This window comes from Engystomops pustulosus, chromosome 2, assembly GCF_040894005.1.
Source record: "Engystomops pustulosus chromosome 2, aEngPut4.maternal, whole genome shotgun sequence".
Classification (NCBI taxonomy): Eukaryota; Metazoa; Chordata; class Amphibia; order Anura; family Leptodactylidae; genus Engystomops; species Engystomops pustulosus.
The window spans coordinates 130,326,667-130,345,831 of NC_092412.1; the positions used below are offsets into that span (position 1 = coordinate 130,326,667).

General features: G+C 38.8%; 1 protein-coding gene across 7 annotated transcripts in view; it reads left to right on the forward strand.

Annotated features, from left to right (window-relative positions):
- BCAS3 (BCAS3 microtubule associated cell migration factor) overlaps positions 1–19,165 on the forward strand; it is an 818,800-nt gene that overhangs the window by 311,682 nt on the left and 487,953 nt on the right. The gene's annotated exons all lie outside the window — the stretch shown is intronic.

Genomic DNA, 19,165 nt, shown 5'->3' on the forward strand with positions numbered 1-19,165 from the left:
AATTAAGAAGTCACCTTATGGAGTCTTATGGATGGCCATTAAAAGACATCCCTGCAGGCATGTTCAAACTTAGTCATTCTTGTTCCACTGGGGGATATTGGGAAATATACAGATATGTTTTACAAGATTGGATAGGAAACACTTTGCCTCTTAGTTGCCATTCAATTCGAGAGGTGCCCAAGCGCCTCTCGTCTTCTCCATCTTTTATGCACGTCCACCCGCTGAAAGCCTCCTCCTGCTCCTGGCCGGAATCACGATCCAGCTGGTGACATCTGAGCCGGGTTGGGGAGAAAGAGGGGCATGTGCCCTCTCCTAGTTCCCTGGCTGGCAGCAGGAGGAGGCTTCCAGTGGGGGGAAGAGGGACCTGCATAAATTGAAAGGCAGGGAAGCCGAAAGGCACTTTTAAAAAGTTAATATTTCGGTATTAAAGATGCAAGAGAACACGTTTAAAACAGTCCCCCCATCCCTTTGATGGAACAAGCAACCTAATTAGGACACTCCACTACCATATCCTTTAAATATCTAGGAACATATGCAAAGTTTTCCAGGATGGAATAAGGAAAACCACGCCACTTTTAGCTATCTTGTAAGGCATAAGGGCTTGTCATAATGTAATAAGGCCTTGTAGGAGGCCTTATGACATGATGCGAGATTAAAACCAAACCGGTAATCTATTCGAGAAGGAACAGACTCCCAACTGTAGATGTAAGCATTTTATCATCAAGTACAAAAAAATTTTCACAGTGGTTCAACCTTTTTGAAACTATTCAATTCTAAACGGTTCAAAACCAGCAAATTTTAGGTACCTCATGCTTATGAGTCAGAGGAACTTTTTGGCACTAGATACAGAGTTGAGGGTAAATGTTTGGAAGAAGTGTCTAAAATCTCTGCTTAGCATAAGTCATCAATTATGGCCTATTGGGGAAGATTTATGTTGTATGACATATTTCTTGTGTATAGGCCCTGAAAGAGTTGCAATTCCACATCAGGTGATTGTTGATGGGCGTGAAGTGGGCCTGGTAGAGTTCCTGCCCCATGCTTGCACAGGGCCTGGCATAGAATTTGTCATCACTGAATTCAGCTGCAAGATTTGCCAGATTTATCTATTTTCAGTATTTTAATCTTAGGTTATCTGATTGATCCTGCCATATACTGCCTTACTCCTGTATGGCAGTATATGGGGATTTTCCACACATTGTAATGAATTGGTTAAAACCAGACAGCCTTGGGTCTTCGGAAGATTGCAGCCCATGCACAGCCAGAATTGAAATGCCTCTGGCAGCTTTGCCGGCAGCACCAAGAAAGAATTAATAAAATCTAATTGTTAGCCATTGGAACCGCCCCTTAATGATGTACCTAAAAAGTGGATCTCATGCAAAAAAAGAATCCTCCATATGTCCAAATACAAAAACAAACAAACACATTTTAAAGCTTGTCAATGTGACAATGCAAATCTGCTCAGAATGGTGCCCCTTTCATTCTATGTCTGGCCGTGTGCCCAAACAGCAGTTTACCAGTCTCTCATACTGGTAAACTAGGAAACTAGGAAACTTTGTGGAGTTTTTCTTCATTTAATACATTGTGAGGTTTAATTTTTGGCCAAAATGTATGAATTGTGTAAAAAAAAAAATTACAGTTTATAAATTACACCTCCATGTTGTTTTAACCCCTGTGAAACATCTTTTTAAACACACTTCTTAAAGAGAACCCGTCATGCAAAATAACCCCCCTAAACTAAATATATTTTCATAAACTGCCATTAGAGAGCATTGCCTCTATCCCTTCATTGTCCCTCTACATGCCTGTAAACCTAAGCAATGAGGTCCTTAAGCTGTATGCAAATGACCTGTGAAATGTCCAATGAAGCATTAGCATATTCAAGCTGTCCACTCTATTCATGAGTGGGAGGTACAGCCACACCCCCAGTGCATGACTGACAGCCTGTATAATGATGTGAGGCTGTATAATGATGTGCTTCCTGGTGCTGGTGGCCACACCCCCTGCAGCCTGTGTGTGCATGTGTGTGTGTTTAGGAGAGATACAGCAGCTCCAGGCAGCCATGTTACAGCAGAACATGTCAGATTCATGTGTAGCTGATGTCTGTGTCTCTCACCTGTATATTAGGAGGATGCAGCATGTCAGCGGATGACATACACACACTAGCCATGCTTTACTATACATTACACACAGACCTGAGCAGGGGTAGGAGAGGGGAGGGGGAACAGGGGTGACATCACTGCCTCTGACCATGTGACCAGCCTCATTTACATGATAAAAAATAGATGATTTTACAATGAATAATGTATGAAATAACTAGATAAAGGCTGTGATGGATCCTTGTGAGCTGCTCCAACAGGTAGAGGTGACAGGACTAGTGACACAGTCCTGATGACAGGTGTCCTTTAAAGTTGATTTTTATACACTGAGGGGTGTGGTTTCTAAAATGGCATAATTTGCAGGGTTTTACTGTAAAGTGATCAAAAGGTCGTACAGTAAAAATGGTAGCATTGAAAACGTAATCATAAGTCACAAAAAATGACACCAAACACAGCATTTTCATACACCGAAGTATGAAAAATTTATTAATTCCAGAAGACGGCAACATTTTAAAAAAAATTTGTACAGGAGGTTTTATTTTTTGTAAATGTATGAAAACATTATATATCCAGATAGAAAGAAAAGATAAGAGGCACTCACCATTTGCTGTGAAGTATCTTTATTTCGGGTGCATAGTACAGGGAGGAGTGGGACCTGGCGACGAGCCGTTTCACGCCTCCTGGCGCGTCATCAAGCCAATGAACGTCACTCACCCGCGCCGCGCACCTTATATGCGCAGGCGCCGGTACGCGTCGTCATGGCAACAATATGAGTACATCAAAATTACAAACACAGTGCACGGTGAGTATAAAAACAGTAATTTAGAAAATCTAAAAACATAACACGGCAATGGTAGCATTGAAAACGTAATCAAAAGTCACAAAAAATGACACCAAACACAGCATTTTCATACACCGAAGTATGAAAAATGTATTAATTCCAGAAGACGGCAACATTTTTAAAAAAATTTGTACAGGAGGTTTTATTTTTTGTAAATGTATGAAAACATTATAAAACCTATACAAATTTGTTATCCCTGTGATCCCACCGATCCATGGAATGAAATAAACATGTTATTTGGGGCGTACAGTGAAAGCTATAAAATCCAAGCCCACAAGAAAAAGGCGTAAATGTGTTTTTTCACTATCTTCACTGCATTTGGATTTTTTCCCCTGCTTCCCAGTACAAAGCATGGAATATTAAATACCATCACTATGAAGTGCATACATGTGAATAGATCATCACACTTGACAAAGGTCAAGATGACCGAAACGTCGTATATTTTGATCAATTTATGTAATATGTCATGATACAAAGCTATTACAAGGTGAAGGCCGAATATTATGAATTTTTCACTGTAAATAAAAATTGATATAAGCAAAGAAAATCTATTGTGTGTGCCAAAAATTAATCTGACATTATGAAGTGCATAGCCGTCACAGAGCTCTTTACGTGTAAAAATTATTTTAAAACATTTTTTTGAAGGTGGGGATTGAACAATGGATATGAAAAAAACAAAAAGGGCCAGGTCGTTAAGGGGGTTAAAAATGAGCGAGTGCCTCTTAATATGGGTTTTGTCAATGTTCAGAAAAGTGAAAAAAATTGCACCCAAAAGCAAGAAAAAAGAGAGGATGCTTTAAAAGCCATCCCAATATAAAGCAGACATTTTGGAAATGTAAGTTATAAAGTCATAAGGGTGCCATAACTAAAAAGCAAAAAAAAATGATTTTAAAAATAAATAATAAAGGTATAATAGGGCAGATTTAAAAATTCAGGCTTAGTCCTAAATCCTTAAAATGGCTTAGTCTTGAAGGGGTTAAACCTACCGCAACAGACAAATGTAACAGACAAAAGTGCATAGTGCACCTCCTGTAAACATCCACAATAAAACTGTTCCCCAAATTGTGTTATGTAAGTAATAATTGTTATTTAATAAAACAATGAAATAAGAGTACAAATCCTCAGTCTATTTAATTAATTCCACCTTTTTAGTGTCGGTATAAATTTGCAAAATGTCTTTCTCTGTGTGATTAGTATACAATTGCAAAAAAATCCTTCGCTGTATAAATAATATGCAGCGATTACGTCCATCGTTTCTTCTTATTATAAGTTCTTAATGATAGATTTCACTGGTTTGTCTCTAGTGAGTACATTGGCATAAAAATGACTTGTTCTACTTACTACTGGTGTGCCGGGGAAGAGTTAGATATTGGCGCCTTTCAGTACTCACTTAGACAGTGTCTATTCCTCTTATGCGCACATTGCTGTGTCGGCGCACCACAGATACAAGAATGGCCCGGCTTGATCACGGTGTCTGTATAGCAAGGGAAATTAATGTCAAGGGTATTCCCTTCTGAATGGAAATGTAGTTAGAACACTGTTTCTTTCCATTAGGAGTTCGGAACACCGTAGTGTGTTTAGAGCAACTTTAGCGTAATTCGTTGTGAACCTGGTGCCCATGGCGGTACCTCTTTGTTGGCAGTAATATTGTCCATTAAACCAAAAGTAGTTGCGAGTTAAAATAAAATAAATGGCTTTCCTAACAAATATTGATTGTTCAGAGATCCATATCTTATTTTAAAGAAAGCAAAAAAATCCACTGCTGCTAGGAAACAGTATGTAAGTATTTTCTTATTGACTTGTGTATAAGCCAAGGTGAGGTTTTTCAGCCTTTTTTTGTGCTAAAAAACTCAGCTTATACACGAATATATACGGTAGTAGTCATAACTACCTATAAACCATTAGACCACAATCTTATAGAGAAATATTTAGTGAAATTTAAATCTCTTTTACAACCTGCATTAGAATGCAGAATTATTACCAAATTGAAATATAAATACATATTAGGGGATAATTTTAGGTTACCAGTATTTTACACTATCCCCAAAGCACATAATAATAAAACGAACTTGCCAGGGAGATCCATGATCTCTGGGATAGGATCTTTAACATCTAATTTGTCTGAGTACATAGATAAAACACTCCAACCCTTTGTCAAATGCACGCCAAGTTATATTAAGGGCAACACTGATATTATAGTGTGCTTAGAAAACCTACAATATCAACCACACTGGCTGCTAGTTACATTCCATGTGACATCATTGTACGTTATAATAGAACATTAAAAAGGAAAAACAGTAGTGGATATTTTCCTTCAGATATGGATCCTGGACAATCTATATTTGTTAGGAAAGCTATTTCCTCACAACTACTTTAGGTTTAATGGACAAAATTACTGCCAACAGAGAGGTACCACCATGGGCACCAGGCTTGCACCTAGTTACGCTAGCCTGTTTATGGCCCATTGGGAGCATTTGATTTACAGACCCAGACTCGGTGCAGACCTGGTGCTCTGGTGGCGCTTTATATGACATTGTATTCGTGTGGGAAGCAGGAAGGGAAAAACTACAGATTTATTTGTACTCTTTAAACTGTAATGATCGAAATCTACAATTTACATCATGAGTCACTGATTCTAAGATAGAATTTTTGGATTTAGCAATAGAAATTTAATAAAATAAATTACTCTGCACCACCTATAGAAAACCTACTGCAAGAAATAGTTACATGTTAACCACCAGTTGCCATTTGCCGAACTGGATCTAAATGTCCCATATGGACAATTTAGAAGAATTAGAAGAAATTGTACAACATTGGATGATTTTGAAAATGAAGCAAAATTCCTTAAGTCAATTCAAAGAAAAGGTTTATCTAGGTCCATTATTACCGAAGTCATGTAACAAAGCTAGGGCACTAGAGAGAGCGACATTTTTCAAACCTCAAAATCAAGCCACTAGGAGCCCCATAGGTGAAACAAAATTGGTACTAGCTTCAATGCTATCTATAAAAAAGGACAACGCATAGTGAAAAAACATTGGCATCTACTTCAAGGTGACAAAAATTTACCTTCTAACCTAACAAATTAGCCACCAATAGTTTACGCTAGAGCACAAAACTTAGGCAACAAAATAGCACCCACAATTAAAAGAACCAAATCCAGCTGGAGAGCATCCCCTTTAAGGAGGTCTGATTGGTCTACTTCCAGCCCTCAGCGTCAGACAGTAGCAGATCATGCGTTACTGGAAGAAAATGATTAGTAACTATGTGGGGTAAAATATGCACAGGGACGTGAATCCACCTTGCTGACCCTGGACAAAGGTGATGAGTCACGTGAAACACTAATACTGAGTTATATGTCAGGGGACACTTGCAACCAGCCACCCGAGGGGAGGGGGATTGTGTCTTAAGCCCTGAAGAGGAGGTAGGAGCCTCTATTACCAGAAAAAAGGAAGTTCTGTTAATAGGTTTATGGGCCTCACCATTGGGCCCTTGATCTCTACTCCACTGCGATGGAGTCTCTGAATGTTCAGAAGTTGCCCTATATTACATATTTATCTTTTTATGTTTCTAGGTGCTGTTGTAAACATGTGGGGTCGAAGGGTGAAGAGGTGGAACAAGAGGGTAGAGGGAAAACTCAGCGAGGGAGTCGTAGACAAATCAATAATGTTACTTGAACTTTGATATGCATGTGGTGAACGTAAAAGGTCTAAAATCACCACAGGAACATGGTCTTACGTCACTTAAAAAGACTGAAGGCCAACATAGCCATGCTGTAGGAAACCCACCTACCAGCGGCAGATTTCTTCCGAATGCATAAATCTTGGGTAGGTGCAGTTTACGGCTGCCGTACAAAGTAATACTGACCCAAATACAAAAATATTTGTCTTGTAGATTGTTAGAGAACCAATGAAATACGAAAGGCCGAATATCCCAAATTGTTGTACAAAGCCAGGAAAAAGATCTAAGTATTTATAATGTATATGTGCCCAATACCGGCAAACAACCTTTTTTTGTTGCGTTAACCACAAGGATTCTCCAGGATGCCAGAATAGGTAAACTTTTAGGTGGACACTTGAACTCAGTCCACGTCCCATCGGAAGATAGGACCTAGAGGGGGGACAGTAAAAGGGACACAATGTTGTATGACTTCTTCCTACATACCAGTCTTAATGATTATCGGATTCATTAGTGCCAAGAGTGCAGGAATCATGTAAAGAAGATTTGGTTATATTGGACCATTTGCTGGTTAGTCTTAATCTTCTAGACTTACACCCTAAGGGCTCAGACTTGCTGTGGTGGTTCCCGACCTTTTTGCTAATAGACGCCAACTGTGTAGAGCTCATGAGGGGGGGGGGGGGTTAGAGATCTTAGCAACGAAAGGGAATCACATGACTGAACCCCATCTATTTTGGGAAGTGGCCAAGGTGACAATGAGGGAAAAATTGATGGCCCATGTGGGAATCCTAAAAAAAACATGAAGCAACAGTTTCAAAGAGATAGTGACTCAGTGTGCCATACGTATCTGGACAGTTGTCTTTACCTACACCCTGTGCTATGGACGCCTGGTTGCAGGCCAGATCTGACTTTGACACCTGGGCGGACATAAAGACCAATTTGTAAGATTGGAACAAGAAGTGGAACTTCACAGATTTGGCAACAAATCTGGCCGTTGTTTGGCAAATCTAAGCCTGACAACTCTTTGACTATAGATCCCCAACAAGTTAATCAGACGCTGGGAGACTTCTACAAAAACCTCTATACTGATCCACCATATGACCCCACATATGGTAATGCATTCCTGAATAAAGTAACTCTGCCGCTAATAATACCAGAATGGTTGGAATCCCTAAACGTCCCTGATCTCAGCTGAAGAGGTACAGAATACTACTAAAACCCTTCCACAGGGGAAAACACCTGGTCCTGATGGTTTCCCAGGGGGGATTTTACAAATCTATGTCCTAAAAGATAGCAAGCCTACTGTCCAACCTATTTAATAGTAAAAGGCCAGCCTCTTTATCCATGGACCAGTATAGTGCATAGAGTGCTAATACCAAAAGAAAGCAGAGACCCGACTGACCCAGGTTCATATCAACCTATTTCCCTACTCAACCAAGACCAGAAACTTTTATCTAAAATTATGGCAAACTGCTTAGCGGCTTCTCTGCCATTGATGATTTTAGGCAATCAGGTGGGGTTTATTAAGGTGCTAGGGGCGACAAAGTAAAGGCCAAAAGAGGGAGGTCACCCACGATGCAGAAAAGGCATCTGACAACCTACGTTAGGGGTTGCTGGGACAGGTAGTTGACAGGGCACCTTTAGAACCTACCTGGATCCTAGGGCTAGAATTAATACCCCAGACTTATTGTCTGCCCCTTTCCCACTTTGAAAGGGAACAAGACAGTTGTTGTCCATTGTCAACGCTCCTTTTCGACCTAGCTCTGGAGCCCTTGTCTCGTCTCCTGGAGCTGTTATTCAGGGGATAGTGTTAGGTTCGCATCACCTGCACACGGGAATTTTTGCTGACGATATAATTCTTTTCATGTCTAATCCAGAAAGGGACCTGGCCAGAACCATTGAGGTTCTGGAAAATCGGATCCTTTTCAGGCTTCCGCCTTAACATTACAAAGTATGCAATATTATTTCTGGTGAAAGGACCTTTCCCACAACACGTTTCGGGGAATACCAATAGTTTGTACGGCCCTGACCTCTCTTGGTATTAAAATAGGAAGAACACAGGAATCCATATAGAGATTGAACTATCACCCACTTTTCTCGAAAATACCTGCAGAACTGGCTAGGTGGCATGACTTGCCGCTTTCCCTTTTGTGGCGAAATCATCTTATTAAGATGATGAGTGTATCAAAACTACTATATCCGCTGCAGACTGCCCCACTACTCCTGCAACATGTGGATGTGATGAAAATGAACACTGCATTCTCACGTTTCCTGTGGCACTGGAAACAACCTAGAATCAAAAGGGAGAATTGATCATGACAAAAGAAATGGGGGGGGGGGTATGGGATTACCATGCATATAAACATATAACCTGGCTTGTATGGCCAGACACATATTTGACTGGACGCATTAGACCAACTCCTACTTAGATTATCAGTTAGGAGGGGCATTGTGTTCCCCTTACAATCCAATAGCGCTAATACACTCAACATTAAGAGTTCAATTATATGTAAAGATACTATAGCAACCTTGAGAATCCTATGAAAAAGGTTTGGTCTGTCTTTCACAGTTTCAAAACATCTTCTGTTTTGGGCCAACTCTGCTTTCCCACAAGTCCTGAGCAAAAGATTGTTCCATAAATGGAGATAAAAAGGAATTTTAACCCCTTATCACCGACACTAGTTTTCAGCTCAATGACCAGACTCGATTTTTCAAATCTGACATGTCTTACGATAATTGGTTATAACTTCAGAACGCTTTAACATATTTTGAGAATATTTTCTAGTGATACATTGTACTTCATATTAGTTATAAAATTTAAGTGATAAGTTTAGCGATTCGTTCTGAAAAAAAGTGAAAATTTGGCAAAAGTTAGTAAAAATTCTTCATTTTCCAAGTTTGAAATGTTCTGCTTTCCAGACAGGAAGTAAAACTACCCAAAAAGCTTGATAATTAACATTTACGGAATGTCTGCTTTATGTTGAGATGATATTTTATGCGTCCTGTCACTTTTCTAGGATGTTATGAGGCGCAGAACTTTAGGTGCGATTTTTCTCATTTTCATGAAAATTGCCAAAACTCACATTTTGATGGACAACTCAGCTTTCAAGTGACTTTGAAAGGCCTAAATAATAGTAAAACCACATAAATTACCCCATTTTAGAAACTTCACCCCTCAATGTGTGTAAAACAACTTCTATTAAGTCTATTAACCCTTTAAGTGTTTCACATGGGTTAAAACAATATGGACCTGCAATTTAGAAACTATGGAATTTTTGGGAAAATACATTCATTTAGGCCAAACTGACAGTTTCAGAATAAATTAAATGATGAAACACACTGCAATGTTTGATGCCCAATTCCTCCCCAGTGTACTGATACCCCATATGTGGTGGTAAACTTCTGTACGGGCGCACGGCCGAGTATAGAATGAATGGAGGCGCCATTCACAGCAGATTTGTATTGTCACATTGTACAACCTATACATTTTTATTTTTTTTGGTAATGCAAACATATGAGGGCTTATTTTTTATGGGATGAGATACAATGTATAGATAATTCATTTTGGGGGTCTATAGCTTATTCATGAGATTTTATTAACTATTTCAAGGGGGACACAAACAAAATCATCAATTTTTATTTTGGATTTTTAGAATTTTTTTTCCGCCCGCTCACCGTAACATAAAAATAATATTTTATCTTTATTCTCTGGTTCACTACGATGGCGGTGATATCTCATTTATATAGTTTTTCTTATCTTTGCTCAATTTTCTTGAGCAAAACCAATATTTGAGAAAATCGCATTGTTTTTACTATTGACAACTTTTTAGGGCCATAACTTCTGTATTTTTATGTTGTTTAGACCTCGTTGAGGGCTTATTTTTTGCGAAAAGAGTTGTTCTTTTCAGTCGTATCAAATTAGGGAACGTAACTTTTTGATCACTTTTTAGAACATTTTTTGTGATGGTGTTTGATGAAAAATTGTATATTACGGGAAGTTTTTCGAGGTTTTTTTTTTTTACATCGTTCACCGAGCGGGTTCAAGATTGATTTAGATTTATTGTACAGATTGATACGGACGCGGTGATACCAAATATGTACGTGTTTTTGTGTTTTATATACTTTATTTGCATTTTATGTGTAACTGGGGAGATTATGGGACTTTTATTTTATTTATTTAATTATATTATAAAATAATTTCATCTTTTTTTTTTTTACTTTTTTACATTTTATACTTCTTGGCTTGAACAAGCGATCGTCCTATACAGATATTCTAAAAGCCTCTTTACTGGGTAATTTATTATCTTCAAGTTTATTTTTAGAATCTCATATGGCTCCAACGTGGCTCACCTACAAAGAATTTAATAGGGGTGTAAAACCTGTACTTATGCTGACATCACCAGAACTTTAATTTCCTTTTCCAACAACAAAACTTTCAAAATAACAAGTTACATCAATTGTAATTTATCATACATGATATATTTAATTGATTGTGTGACTTGCAATGTCCAGTATGTGTGTTATACTGTCACCCCTTTAAAGATACGCTTCTGTAGGCACCTGTCCGATGCATCTAATCTTCTGGTTAGTAACTCCTCTTCCGTATCTAAACATTTTCCTGACATTCATAAGGACGACACAAGAGGCTTTAGATTTAGAGGCATAGAAAGGATGACCAAACCCATAAAAGGAGGAGACCACAGACGTAAGCTTCTCAATCGAGAAGCTTACAGAATTTTGGTCCTAAATACCAGACATCCTTTTGGACTTAATGCACACCAAGACATCATATATCATTATTACTGATGTCTGTGATTTGTGTGTGTTTTTCTGAGACAGAACAATGAAGATGGGATCCAAGATATGCTGTCTTGTCTACAATGCTGCAGCTTTTAGATCATTGGCACCTTACAATTTGATATAGATTTTGCAGTATTGGCAAGATTGTCTGTTGCAGCAGTTTAGACAATGGTGCAAAATATGTATACTGAACATATAATATAAAATGTATGTATTATTATCTCTCTCTGGATTAATACATTTTTTTACCCTACATATTCATTGTTCTGGTTATAACACTATGTGGCAGATTTATCAAGCTGTCTGAAAGTCAGAATGTTTCTAGTTGCCCATGGCAACCAATCACAGCTCCCGTTTAAAATGAGCACTGGTGAAATGAAAGCTGAGCTGGGATTGGTTGCCATGGGCAACTAGAAATATTCTGACTTTCAGACAGCTTGATAAATCTGCCCCTATGTATCTGGAACCTTATGGTTCTTACGTGTACAGATGTTGTCCAAAAAAGATTTGTATGGACATGAATTTGTTTTTGTTTATGTATTTGGCCATGTTGTAGGCATGTTGTTTTATATTCTGTTACAGAAGAATAGATGTGCTTAAATGACTTGCTATGTCTATATTCATATCTGTCCTGCTCAAATTTAAGATTGCATGATTTCTGTACATTGTAGTCCATTCCATCTTTTCTTCTCTTTTTTCTTGTTCCTTTTGCCCTTCCTACTTTGTTTCACGGTGTGGATAGTGAAAAACTATTCCTCCTCCTCTTTTCCTATTGGAAGTTTATTTACACATTGCATGTTTAAATACCAGTATTTTACATTTGCTTGTGAGACTATGACTAAGAGCAGTTAGCTCGAAACACGTCAGTCTACTATGTGACTTACCTATGGATTTTATGGCTCCAATATAATATTGATTATTTGCAAGAGACCAAGTGCTGGAGGACTCCTTTCTGTGTTTCTTTGTGACTGCCTCTCCGGTCTGATGAAGAGATAAACCGATGAAGAGATAAAAGTTTATGTATAATTCATAGGGCAATATATGCCCCCCCTTAAAACCACATAAGAAAACATCCTGTCCTAAATGTCAGGAGAATGCTACTGATTTATAACATGGACTATGGTCGCGTCCAAATGTATATTGACTATTGAGGAATCACAGCTCCCCGCAACAGCCCCAGTTTATTCCCCAACTATTTCATGTCATCAGTCTTGTAACAGCTCCCCGCAACAGCCCCAGTTTATTCCCCAACTATTTCATGTCATCAGTCTTGTAACCACCCGCTGCACATTCAGAATGTGGCTGGAGCCCACGCTTCCATCCATGCAGCATATTATAAAACAGATGAAACACCTATTGCTCATAGAAAGGGTTGTTGTTTATTTAAGTTCAAGGGAAATCACAGCATTGATGCAACCTTTTAACCTTTTATCCTCACCCAGTGGTACCTTCTGGAAAACCTGAGGGCACCTTGGCCCCTTTGAGAGTATACAACACGCCTTATTCTTTGTATTTCTCTTTTCTCTGTAAACCTTTGTAGCCTCCGCATGTAAGGATCTGCACCATGTTGAAACTTTTGTATATTTGAGTATGTTATGTTTTGTTTTCACTGTTGAAGGGGACAATATATCCCCACTTTTGTTGTGCGGTCTTCTTTTTGTGAAAAATTAAAAAACAAATAAAAAGTTTACTTAAATAAAAGAACCAAATCCAATGTACCAAGAACGTGGTTGTCAATCAAAGGTTTTTATCGATGTGGCACTTGTAACAATTGTGAAACCACTTCATTCAAACATAGACAATAAAACTGAAATCCGCTTCAAACAATTTTGAATACAATATAGAAGAATTTCTTACTTCCACCGAAGGAGTCCTATATATGGTCGATTGTACATGCCACCTGCAGTATGTAGGCAGAACAATTAGTAGTTTTTAAACCCATTGGGACTTATTTACTAAGTGTCACGGATCGCACTTTCGTTGGACTGTCCGCCGTTTACAGATTTGTGCAGCTTTGACAGGTATTAAACAGGTGTCTGCGCTGAGATTGTGTCACACGCGATCATTTTTTGGCGCAGCTGCGCTGGCTTTCATGAGACAGAAATGGGGGGGGGGGGGGCGTGCCATCAGACAATCTGACTGATTTGGACTGAGTGCGGGATTTAAGTTTCAAATTGTGTCGCAAGACGGTGCACCTACTTACACCAGGAAGATGAAGGTGAACTCCGGTGGACCTGAGCGGGGAAGCGACACATCCAGGATATCAGGCACACGATCTTAGTGAATTGTGGCAGAGTGCTTTATCGCCAGACAATGCACTTTCTGTGAACTCCTCGGACCAGGTAAGTAAATATGCCCCATTCTTTATCACGCCATTTCAAAGATGTTCATCACTGCAACCAAAATAACCACACTTCCATTCAGAAGGGAATACCTTTGACCTCAATTTCCCTTGCTATTCGTAGACCGCGATCAAGCCGGGCCATTCTTGTATCTGTGGTGCGCTGACACTGCATGTGCACATGCGCACAAAGTGAAATCTATCATTAAGAACAAATAAGAAGAAGAAACGGTGGACCTAATCGCTGCTCATATTATTTATACAGCGAAGGATTCTTTTGCAATTGTATACTAATCGCACAGAGCAGGACCTTTTGCATATCTATACCGACACTAGAAAGGTGGATTTAATAAAATAGATTGTGGATTTGCACTTTTATTAATATTTGTATCTGTGAGCGTTATGGACTTATGAATATAAGATGTTAAGACGTTTAAAGTGCATGGGCCCAGCACATATATTATTGTGATACATTTTTATTTATTTTATTGTTTTATTAAATAACAATTATTACTTATATCCACAAAAGTTTTATTGTGGATGTTTACAGGTGTAATCTATTAAAATTGTATAGTATCCTAAATACCCAGGATAGCAACGTTGCACATTTGTTATCATCCCTTTTCTTATAATGACGCCTTACTAGGTTTAATCATCCCACAATATATGTATTACTCATCATACCAATGGTCATGGCTCCATTATTACATATATATTCTTTTGCTTCCATTTTTATTTATCACCTTCTTCCACACTTGAGTTTTATCATTTGGGTAAATTTGCCATCAAGCTTTTCATTATTTTCATGTAGTCATGTTTCTTTTTTATGCTAATTGAGTCTTTGATAAACACGTGTTCATATTAGCACATTAGCATATTCTATTGATCACTATAGAATATAGAGCATTATAGATTTAATTCAGGCTATATATGATAGATACACTTTTCTTTTAACTTCTATTACCTTTTGGCTGGCATATTTTGCACCATTTATTTCTAGAAATTTTTCAAAATGTGTTTCATCACATTTATGTCTCTATATTTTGCAAGCTTTGCCACAGCCATTTTTCGTTGACAGTATGTCAGTCTTACAGAGTAGCCTAAAGCTGCCGGTGTAAATCCTGTAAGTTGAAATGCTTCATTTGCTCTTGTTGAGGTTTGCTGTCAGAGGGATGTGGGATTTCTGTCCATGTATTGATTGCTCATTCGGTCAATAGACGAAGAACAATCAGAACCTCCCACAGGGTTTATCCAGCTATTGCAGACAGTGGAAAAGAGAGTCTGGAAAAAAGACCATCATTTATGTCTAATAAACCTTTTAACAGAATGTATTTCCTGAGTACTACGTCCATCCAGTTTAGAGACCACCATTATGATATATCTTTGTTATAAGATATTTTCCATCCCATTACAGAGAAACAGTGTCAATGAATGACAACATTTATTGAGAACAAAATAAAGAGTGGGGGGAACATTGAAATACATTTTTTTCTGTAAATGTCAGTTTACATCTAAATAGGTAACCAGCAAGTACAAAAATATTTTCCTGGTTTTGATACAGTATGTCTTCATAGTAAGATAGACTGTGGCAAGATTGAAATGCCATAGATTTATAATAATGCTAATGTAAAAACTAGCTTCCATGACAAATCTTTAAAAGTTATTTAGGCAAATTTTGCCTATGTAGTGCAGCATAGGTGTTTATTAAAGAGTACTCCAGATGCTCTTTTGAATTTATTGATATGTCATTTGTTGATTGTTTTTGAGTTTGATTTCTTCCCCACATATATGGTTTCCCTAATGCAGGCAACATTCCAAATTATCATCCTCCGTGTTATCTCAGGGTAGACTTCACTCAGTTATGCCATTGGGCCTTGAAAAGCATTACTGATTTGGACAGCACTTTAAGGGCAGTTTCTCACTTTCCCTGATCAGCATGTGATAACGGTCCACGCAGAGTCCTGTGACATGGTATGACAAAACTGTTGGGGACATGATTAGAAATGAAATGAAGACACCATTTTTAAAAAAAAACATTTTTTTTATTTTTCAACATAGTCCCTTTTTAGAAAGATACACTTCTCCCAATGTTCCTGCCATTTTTTTAACCCCTCCAAAAAAAATAGGATTTGTCGTACTATCCAAAATGCGTCTCTGGCTCTGTGATGACTTCCTTGTTTGAGCTAAATATTTTTTCCCGTGAGACATTTCTTCATGTTAAGGAACAAGAAAAAGCTGCAGGGAGCCAGATCGGGTGAATAGGGGGGTGCGGCAGCAATTCTTAACGCAATTCATGCAGTCTGGCGGCGACAACTCAGGATGAATGTGCTGATGCATTACTGTGTTGAAACAGCACCTTCTTCTTCGCCAAATGCAGCCGTGTCTCCTTCAATTTTTTGTTGAAGTGGTCCAATAACTCACTGTGGTATTGTCCAGTGATCTTCCTTTTTCTAAAAAATCCATGAGGATGACGTCGTTGGCATTCCAAAAAATTGTTGTCATGACCTTTCTGGCCAATAGGACCATCTTTGCTTTCTTTGTATTGTTCCATTGTTTTGATTGTTAATTAGTTTCTGGTGTGTAATGATGAATCCAGGTTTCATCAACGGTGACATCTGGATGCAAAAACTGCTTTGGATCTCGCTTAAATTGCTCCAAACACTGCTTCGAAGTTAACAGCCGCATCCGCTTGTTGTCCACCATGAGCATTCGCAGCAATTGCCATTCCAGTCACCACACCTATGGCCTATTCTACTTCGCGCACTTTCGTTCTTCGATCAGTGAGTATCATGTTGTGGACTTTTTTAATGATTTCCTCGGTAACCACATCTGCCGGGCATCCTGGTCGCTCCTCATCAAACATGGATGTTTGACCACATTTAAATTCATTGAACCAATATCTAACTGTGGTCATAGATGGCAAAGTGCCCCCATAAACAGCATCCAACTTTGCTTTTTTCTCCTCGCATTTTTTCCCATCCAAAAACAAAAAGCAAATTACTGCTCTTTTTCCATCTTAGCAAAAATTACGAAACACATCTTACTCAAATGGCTGCCGAATCTAAACTAACCTATCAATCAGTCTGCAATTTGTTTTGCCGTCGTTTGATAGATGGCAGCACACAATGATAACACCAACTTCCCTCAGGAACTGCCTCTATCTTCAAACACAGGTACTTATTGAACCGCCGTACAATGCTAAAAATCATATTCCAAGCAGTGCATTTAGCCTGTGACATAGGACTCTGGGGTGAAACTGCCCATACCCACATGACGGTACAAGTTACCTCCCCTCTACATTACTTATATTATCTTTCACTTGTTTTATTGTTTTCATTGAGTTTTTCAAGAGTACTATACAATGAAAGTACATTTTAGACCATTGCTGTCTATGATCTAATACCTTTTCATGTATAAGAATTCTTTATATAGCGCCTACAGATTGTGCTGAACAAAGCTACCCAAATTGGTCCCTGTCCCCATGGTGCTTACAATCTAAACAACCTATCAGTATGTTTTTGACATGTGGGAGGAAACTGGAGTACCCGGAGGAAACACAGAGAGAACATACAAACTCTTTGCAGATGTTGACCTGGGTGGGACTCGAACTCAGGACTCCAGTGCTGCAAGGCAGAAGTTCTACCGTGCTGCCCATTCTTAAGACTGGAAAGATCACTATATGAAATTCCCACCAAAAGTTTAAAAGTATGCAAGAGTGCAAGAAGGTGTATGGATGAAGCTGAATACACGAAGGAAGTCTGGGCTGGTATGAGGAAAATGAATGGCATGGGGGACAAACTGAAGAGGTGAGACCTTGATAAAGACATGATATGTCGAAACGCGTCAGTCTGTTACGCCTAGCTGTGTGTTTCTATGTATAGTACTTCATTTGAAGACTAAAGCGGAAGAAGTTTTTATGCTGGACTTTTGGATTTATTCCTTGCATATGTTTATCTTGAGTCAAACTCCGGACCTGTCCATGTGCAACACCAGAGGCTGTGGAGGAGCCTACTTGGGTGAGAGCCGATCATGGAGGCATACTTTGCCTCGATGAAAGTTTTTTTTTTTTACAAACTGAAGAATATTACACAGTGGGTACTAAAGGTGGGCAAACTGAACCTACATCAATTCTCTGAGGGATACAGTGTCAACCAATAGTGGGTACTGGCTAGGGATAGGCACTTCCATTCCATATCCACTACCACAATCATTAACCAAAAAGAGAGGGGGTGAATGTGTCGGTGGAGAATGTGCACAATATCTTAATGATCATAAAATAGAAGAAAACCATGGGTCCCTGGTGGAGACTGTCCCCGGTTTCTAAGAGAAGATTCACAAAAGCTAAGCCAGGTTCTTGTCAACCTGTTCAACCACAGTCTCAACTGTGGAAAGGTCCCTGAAATATGGAAGTTATCATGCGTCTGCCCTACTGCAGGAGTCTAAAAAACCGACCAAATGTAATGACTTCAGGCAAATCGCCCTAAACTCCCATTTAATGAAGATTTTTGAATAAAAACATATTGTCCTGTTCGAAGGGAGCAGTGGAGATGAAACTCGATTCATTACAGGTCGCCTAGAAAGAAAATAAGGGAGTAGATGATGCCATAATGTTTCTATTAAGCAAGGTCTACTCCCACCAAGGACACAGGGGCACCACTGTGAGGATCACCTACTTCGATTTCCCAAGTTACCCCCAAATAGAACTTTATAACCAAACCTTGGGGGTTAGGAAAAAGACAACTCCTCTTACCACTGCTACATGTATGCATTCTTGTTTCTTTTGTTTTTCTTCTCACTTGTAACTTATCTTAAATGGTTTGCAACTATCCATTCATCATGCCTGCGTCTGTGCATAAAACTATTTCCTGCAGGATTAGTAAAGTCGTAATGTATGTTTTTAAATTCATTATAAATAACGGCTTACATACCTACGCATTTCTTCCACTGTGCAGGGTGGGCAACTTCCTACCACGTGGTGGAGGGAAAAGGGGGGCTCCAGCAACTCCACACTGCCCCAGCACTCAAGTAATAATAATAATAATCTTTATTTATATAGCGCCATCACATTCTGTAGCATTTTACAAATCATAGGGGACAAATAGAAAATATTATAAAACACGACAGAACACAAACATTTATATGGAACAAAAGGAGTGAGGTCCCTGAACACAAGAGCTTGCAGTCTATGAGGAATAGTGGGGTGACACAAGAGGTAAAAATAATGTATAATGGTCCAGCCATTCTTCATAGGGGAATAGAACAAAATATAATATAATAGAAGTTCTGTTGCTTGACCTATTCATCAGCTGTCATCTTATATACAAAGTCCAGGGTGATTGGGACTGCAAAAAAGCCTGCTGGTTGCTGGATAACAAATGGGAGGAGGACGGGTTAATAAAAAAGAGTTAAAAC